Below are 7536 nucleotides of genomic sequence, written 5' to 3'. Positions count from 1 at the left end.
TTTTTGGTTGCAGCCGTTATTTTGTTGTTTGGCGGGCCCAGCTGGATTCAAACCCACCACCTTAGGTGTGTGTGGCTGACGCCTTAGCCGTTTGAGCCATAGGCGCCGAGCCCCCATTACATATCTGATCTCATGGTGCATTATATTTCAGAGGCAGGCACTTTAAGCCCATGCTTAGTATATTGTGAACGAGCGAATGGATATAGTGGATGCTCTGTGTATAGTCAGCTGAAAACAAACAACAGAAGAGAAGGGAGAATCTTTCATTTACCTCACTTATCAGGAGCCTACTAGGACACTGACTGGAGCCTGGCACTGGAGACCCCGAGGCGACTGCCCTGCACTTATGGGGCTTACGATCCAAGGCAAGAGGAGGATGTAAAACAATTATTAAAGTGAAAGAATCACAATTTTGTTAAATGCTACTAAAAGCTCTGTTCTGGTCCGAAGGAGAGCCATTTGCACTCAGTGTAGGAAGCCTGGCCTCTTTTGGGCGAAGAAGTATAGAAGTCAAGGCAAATTAAAAGGAAAAAAGGAGCAGGGAAAATCATTCTCACAAACAAGAGTTGACCTAGGGGACTGCAACTCTCCAGTCTCGCTGCCTGCCTACCTACCTAAAAGCAGGAAGAAAAAAGAGAAGACAAGAGAGAAGTGAGAGCTCAGTTTATGTAAGCGGGGCGACGGGGCAGCGAGTAGAAACGAGCCGGAGACGATGGAGTTAAGCGGGGCGGGCCCGGGACCAAAAGGGTTAGAGAGGCCGTCCCGAGTGCGTCCGGTAGGGCCCGCCTACTGGAGGGCGGGGCGGGGTTTCGCCGAGTGAGGCATTGGATTGGTCACAGGGAACGCTTTACGCTAGGACCGTACCAACAGTCGGGGGCCGCGGAGGCGGGGGGTGGGTGTGGGACTACCGGCTCAGCGCGGGGAGAGGTGGTCAGGGAATGGCCGGGCCGGGGGTGGGCGGCAACCGCAGTGGCGGCAGCGGCCGGGGGCGGTGAACGCGGCGTGGGGCTGCCCCTCCCCGGAGGCGGCGGGGGCGGCCGGGGCCGCGCCGCACCGCGTCGTGCGGGCGGTCATGGAGCGAGCCTAGGGCCCGACAGGTGAGCGGCTTGGGGGCGGGGGAGGGCGCGCGACCCCCGCCCTCGACGCGGCGGGCGGGAAAATGCGGACCGGCACACGGGCGGGGCGCGGTGCGTGGCGCGCGCTGGGCTGGGGCCGCCCGGGGGCGGGGCGCTTCCCCGAGGGGCTGGGCACTGGTGCCCTGAGCTGTCCGCGAGCGGCCGCGGGCGGCTCCTAGGAGAGGGCCCTCGGCTGCTTCGGAGACTGGCCCGGGCCGCGTGTCCCTGCGTGCGGTCGCGGCTGACGGGACGCGGCCTCGGCCGCCGCCTCCCCGGCCCACCTGAGGCACGGGCCTTACCTGGGGGTGCCTTTCTAGTGACCACCTCTCGCCCCGGTGCTCGGTCCCCACGGGCGACTGGCCCCGGAGACACCCCATGTTCCACCAAACGCCGGTTGCAAAGGCCCGGGGAAGAGCGCGCACTGGAGGGGTTCCTACCGCACCCGCCTCGTGGCCAAGAAGCGCGAGTGACCTGCAGGCCGGAAGCGGGCGAGGGTGGCAACCGTGTCCAGGAGCCCGCGGTCTCTTCGGGGTCGTGCGCCGGGTGCTCGCCGTGGGGTACAACTTAAGGAAATGATATGGTAGTCCAAAGTGGGTTGCGCTTGAGATTTCATTTCCGGGTGTGATGGCCCGGCGATTAAGAGCTAACTGAAACGTTGCCATTAATGATGAATGTGAACAATTGTCAAGCTGCATCCTGTGTTGTGGGGGTCTGAGGAGAAATTTATTCTAATCAGGCTTCTATGACCTGCTAGTCTTACGGATAGGAAGAGAAAGGGTAGGAGGATGGATGGAGAGGACAGGGCATGATTGATCTTTATGGAAATTTTAGCCCTATTAAGGGCTATATAGCACTACTGGGATGGGTGAGCAGTATATCATTTGGGAAGAAGAGATACTTGATGCTGCGACTTGGGTCTAGAGCCACGTAGTCAGCATCATCCTCACTCAGCCAGTTTCCCTCTGAAGGTTTGATTTCTCACCTTGAAAGGGAAGTCGTAATGTGGGGTCTTTTAGCTTTTAGGTTATTGGACTTTGTAAATCTGTAATCTATTAAAGTTAAGATTGCCATTTATTAATCATGCCTACCTTCCTTGTGTTGTAAATTCTTGCATCAATTTCACTGGGGTTGGTTACTGAAAATTGAGTTAGAGAGGTCAGCGTTCTTATGTATGACAACCATTCCTTGAATTTATGCAGGACCTTTAAGCTGAGTTTAGGGCATTTTCACACATATGATTTATTGTTAGGACATATCTCTTTAAGAAACTGAAGTTCAGGTGTTAAAGTTGTGAAATTACTTGCTCAGACTCATAGCTAATCTAAGGTAGATTAAATTAATAACTTTTCTAAAGTTTGTATAGATGTACTCTAGCCCCTAGAACTATACAATGGATTCAGGCAACAGAGAACCTTTCACATTTGAAATTGCTTACCAAAGGAGATGAAAGAGCACACAAAAATAATTCAGATTCTCAGTCTCATGATAAAGTGCGGTGATAAATATGGAAGGAGATAAAAGACAATAAAGAAATCTTGGGGTTCATAGCTTTTGGCTGGTGAAAATATGACCTTAACATGTACACAGCTATGATTTAATAAAAAAAAGAAAATATGACATTAACTTGCTGTTTCTCTAGGACTACTAGAGAAATATGACTATTATGTTAATTAGCTGAGCATGGTGGCATGTGCCTGTACTCCCAGCTACTCAGAGGCTGAGGCAAGAAGATTGCTTGAAGCTGGGAGGTTGCTGTGAGCTAAGATGAAACCAGGGCACTCTACTCAGCACAACAAACACATGTCCTGCTTTTCTTTTTGAGTACCTTAGATTAGAGAACAACTCAATGTTTCTGTCATCTGTACTTTTAATAATACTTTATATCATGCAGTTATTTTGTGTTAAGTTGATAATTCCTTGACTTAATGCATTCTCTTGATTTCCACTTGTACATTTCAACTTTCACATAGTGTTAAAGGTTCTGCTTTTTCTCTCCTCTGATTTTGAATTCCTAAATTTTCTTTGGTTTCTTTACGTTCAGGGCAGATTTCAGCTTCCTACACTTTGTTTAACTATAATTTCAATAATGTAAATCCTAAAGCCAGATACTTCAACTCTTGAATTGATAACTTTTTTGAGACAGAATCTTTTTTTTTTTGGAGACAGAGTCTCATTCTGTCACCCTGGGTAGGGTACTATGGTGTCATACCTCACAGCAACCTTAAACTCTAGGCTCAAGAGATCTTCTTGCCTCAGCCTCCTGAGTAGCTAAGGCTACAGGTGCCCACCACAAATCTTGGCTGATTTTTTTCTTCGTTTAGGAGAGTTCAAGCTGGTCTCGAACTCCTGAGCTCAAGTAATCTACCTGCTATGGTTTCGCAAAGTGTTAGGATTCTGCACCTGGCTTGAGACAGAGTCTTGCTTTGTAACCCTGGGTAGAGTGCCATGGTGTCAGCCTATCTCATAGCAACCTCAAACTCCTCTATTCAAGGGATCCTCCTACCTTAGCCTCCCAAATAGCTGGGACTACAGGTGCCCAGCTGTTTTTCGGTGGTAGTTGTCAATATTGTTTTGGCAATAATCTCCCCGGGCTAGATTCGAACCCACCAGCTCCAGTGTATGTAGCTGGCGCCTTAGCCGCTAAGCTATAGCTGCCTAGCCTTGAATGATAACTTTTTTTTTAAGAGACAAGAGTCTCATTTTATTGCCCTTGGTAGAGTGCTGTTGCATCACAGCTCACAGAAACCTCCAACTCCTGGGCTTAGGCAATTCTGTTGCCTCAGCCTCCTGATTAGTTGGGACTACAGGCCCCCGCCACAACCCCTGGCTATTTTTCTGTTGCAGTTTGGCCAGGGCCGTGTTGGAACCTGCTACAGTTGGTATATGGGGCCAGCACCCTACCCACTGAACAACAGCCGCTGCCCTGAATTGATAACTTTTTAAAATAGCTAACCATAGTGATTGTCTCTTGGTGATTGCTACAATCTTATAATAGAAGCAGGAAGCTGCTCTTTGTATTCTGTGGTCACAGTTGTAAACAATAAGAAGGAGACAGTCTTCTGAATCTGAATGTCAGCTCACTCTGGGACTTAGTGCCAGGTGGTTTTGTAAATTGAGGTGGGGAGCACAGTGTATACTTTTCTCTCTGCACCTAACAGGGCCCCGTACATAGTAGGTATGCAGCTATACTATTTGCCAGTTGAATGCATAAATGGAAAACAACGTGAGGAAAGAAGACATATTCTAGTGTATATACTAAATTCTTTAGTTTCTCTTTCTGTCGAAAAGGGAAAAAAGCCCAGAAAACCTGTTTCAGATTCCTGTTGAAAATAGACTTGAAGTGTGTTACTTGCTGGAGCTTGAAATTCAGTTCTGTGATTATATGGTGTTCCAGCAACCTACAGCCTGGGAGCAGCCTGGGAGGTTCTGGTCAGGTGTGGCTTCTGCAGTCTGCTCTGGGTAGGCTAACTAAGCAGTTGAATTGGTGGCCAGTGTTTTTGCATTAATAGAAAAACTTAGCACTCTTGGTAATAGCCATCTCAGTAGCACTGATGCTGACTGTCCTTTGTCCCTTATATTGTGGGTGGGAGAGGGGAGTTATTCCTCCCGAAAGTGCTTCTTCAGCAGTTCTTCCTTCCATACATCACCCTCTTTTCCTTACTTTAGCTGCCTCTGTAATCCCTAAGGACTAATGAGTTCAATAACTTGGGTCTGGGATGTGAGAACACTTTTATTTGGAACTGAAACCAGCTTCTCACCACCTTACAATGTCAACATGACTTCTAGAGCTGCCTAGAAGAGAAGAAAATGCAAAGATCTTCTCACTTCCGATTCTGTGTTAATGACACTGTCGAAACCTAAAGAATATTGCTGGGTATGTCTGTCATCCCGGTGTGAGATAAGAAAGGGACGCTGATACAGAAAAGAGACATTGAGCTTTGGTGTGTATTTGAGGCGTGTACTTTTTGGCAAGGTAACAACCCCTTTAGGGGAGAGAGTCCTAATTTGAGTACATTATAAAAGGAGGTCAAAGAATATGAAATTATGAATATGTGAAGAGGACAGAAGCAAATACAGGTTGAGGCAGTGTGAAGTCTATCATCATTCTATGCTCTCAAATGTTGACTTTCTGCTTTCTGTACAGAGCAATGCCTCATTTATCTAATGTTGAGAAATAAGGAATTATGAAGATTCTTATTTTAATTATATTTCTTGTGGAAAATTCACATTGTATTATATACTCTGTTTCCTTTTAAATAATACAGTTTAAACTTTTAAAAAATTATCTCAAAGTTATTACTAGCATCATTACTGACAGTAATCAAGCAAGGCTTTGAGATGATTGAAAAATGTAGGCTGTTTGCTCCCTCTGCTTTTTGAATTATTGAGTCTGCTTGAGTCAGATTCAGTAGTCATTGTGGCTCATCTTTCAGTGGTGGAAAGCTGCTCTTGAGCTACTGTTAGTGTCCATGCTCCCTTTTTGAAAATTGCAGCTTCTGATCTGTGGAGTAGGAACCCAGATCACTCTGCTTCCTGAAGTTGAATGTAAAACAGCTAAATAGGCTTAGTTATATTCTGGCAGCTCTTCTGCTTTGGTTGCCCAGAAAGCTTTTTTGTTTATTTTTGGTTTCTTATCCTTGGTTTAAATAGTGAACTTGCACTCTTGTATAAGTGCATTTGTGCTTTTGTAGTTCTTTCTGTGGAACAAAGAAAATGATATGGAAGCATGTACCAGTGTTGGTTCTTGTTTCAGAAAGCATCCCCAATCACTCTTGAAGATCAGCTTCCAGCCTTGTCTTGGGTCATTCCTAGACAGTGTCTTAGACTACCTTCATTCTTCCCTGCTAGATTTCCATATTGTCTTTACTCAGTCCCAGCCAGTACCACAAACCAGGTTGGCAATAGCAATGGCCTTGAAAGGTGAAGCAGGATATACAGAAGGCAGCAATTTTAAATTGAATATATAAAATTGGTATACATATTAGATATTTCTACATCTTTTACCATACTGTATATTGGAATTAATTATGGGACTTATTTCCCCATGTCTATAAAAAAGGCAATCTTTAAACCAGAGAGTTGCTAGTTCAGTACAAATTTTTTTTTTTTTTTTTTTTTTTTTTTTTGAGACAGAGCCTCAAGCTGTCCCCCTGGGTAGAGTGCCGTGGCATTACAGCTCACAGCAACCTCCAACTCCTGGGCTCAAGCGAGTCTCCTGCCTCCGCCTCCCAAGTAGCTGGGACCACAGGCGCCCGCCACAACGCCTGGCTATTTTTTGGTTGCAGCCGTCATTGTTGTTTGGCGGGTCCGGGCTGGGGATTCGAACCCGCCACCTTAGGTGTACGTGGCTGGCGCCTTAGCCGTTTGAGCTATGGGCGCCGAGCCTTCAGTACAAATTATTATAACCACCAGGGTCTCTCTCTTATGCTCTTTATTCAACAAACATTTATTGACTACTTTTTAAATGCCCTTCTCTATGCTAGGTTACATGGGAGTACAATGAGAGAGTAAAACATAATCATTGTCCTTAAGAAATTCAAAATATACTAGAAGAGAATGCCAGAAAAATGTGTGTGTGTGTGTTCATATTATAACAGAGGGATCATGCCTGGAGCCCCATTTTAGCGCAGACCTATCTGAGGTCCTACTCTTTCTGAAAGTTATCTCCTGTGGGCTGGCATCTTGACATACCCTAGAACATAAGGTTAAAAGAGTGAGCTGCTATTGTTGTATGAACCTTCTATATCTTTCCAAGAACTCCGGTGAATTGAACAGTAAAGATGCAAAGCATATAAAAGCTGCATGAAAATGTTATGTTATTTGAAACTCCATATTTTCACATTGTACAGGAATTACATTCTCTAATGTAGCCTTAAAGGGTGGTTGTGTACTGATAGTTGACCATTGAAATATCTGGAACTTGGAACACTTCATTATACCTGGCTCATTTAAAGCACAGTGCAAACTCTTATTTCTACATATTTGTCAAGATCAGTGAACCCTACCTTGTGTTGGTTTCTTAGAACAAATTTCACTAGCACTATGAACTAAAACTTTTTTCTTTTCCCTTTTCAAGGAAAAAGGGTTGCCCTAAATCAAGGTTTAAATGGGACAGGTTGCAGGAATTGAATTTTTTCAAAGAGGGGACACTCTTTATTGCCGATTTTATTTTTACTTTTGCACCAGGAAGACAAGTTACTTTAATGCTTCATTAATGCCTAGTGATGGTTTTATTTGGTTTCCTTCACAGGGAACTTGTTAGAGGATTTTACATAATGGGTTCTGAATTTATAGATGTGAATAAATGCATGGATATGAAAACAGTAAGGAAAATCTAACACTTGGACCAATTTGAACTATTTGGAAATTAGATTTTCTAAACCTGTAACTTTAAAGTACTCTTTTTTTTTTTTTTTTTTTT

General features: G+C 45.0%; 1 protein-coding gene and 1 long non-coding RNA gene across 3 annotated transcripts in view; one reads left to right on the top strand and one right to left on the bottom strand.

Moving 5' to 3' along the window:
- Positions 1-321, bottom strand: part of LOC111723809 — an 8032-nt gene extending 7711 nt beyond the window's left edge. Inside the window, exon 1 of the long non-coding RNA XR_002772273.1 lies at positions 272-321. This is a non-coding gene — a long non-coding RNA (uncharacterized LOC111723809). The remainder of the gene's footprint in view (positions 1-271) is intronic.
- Positions 322-941: 620 nt separating this feature from the next.
- Positions 942-7536, top strand: part of FAM20B (FAM20B, glycosaminoglycan xylosylkinase) — a 51301-nt gene continuing 44706 nt past the window's right edge. Inside the window, exon 1 of one of the 2 annotated variants that reach the window (XM_003785678.2) lies at positions 942-1097. The gene's annotated coding sequence lies outside the window, so the exon portion shown is untranslated. The remainder of the gene's footprint in view (positions 1098-7536) is intronic. The other variant, XM_023510838.1, reaches the window with a different exon arrangement.

Source organism: Otolemur garnettii, unplaced genomic scaffold (genome assembly GCF_000181295.1).
Source record: "Otolemur garnettii isolate 467f Iridium unplaced genomic scaffold, OtoGar3 scaffold00016, whole genome shotgun sequence".
Lineage (NCBI taxonomy): Eukaryota > Metazoa > Chordata > Mammalia > Primates > Galagidae > Otolemur > Otolemur garnettii.
Note: the sequence above shows the minus strand (reverse complement) of the source record. Positions and strands in the feature narration are given on the sequence as shown.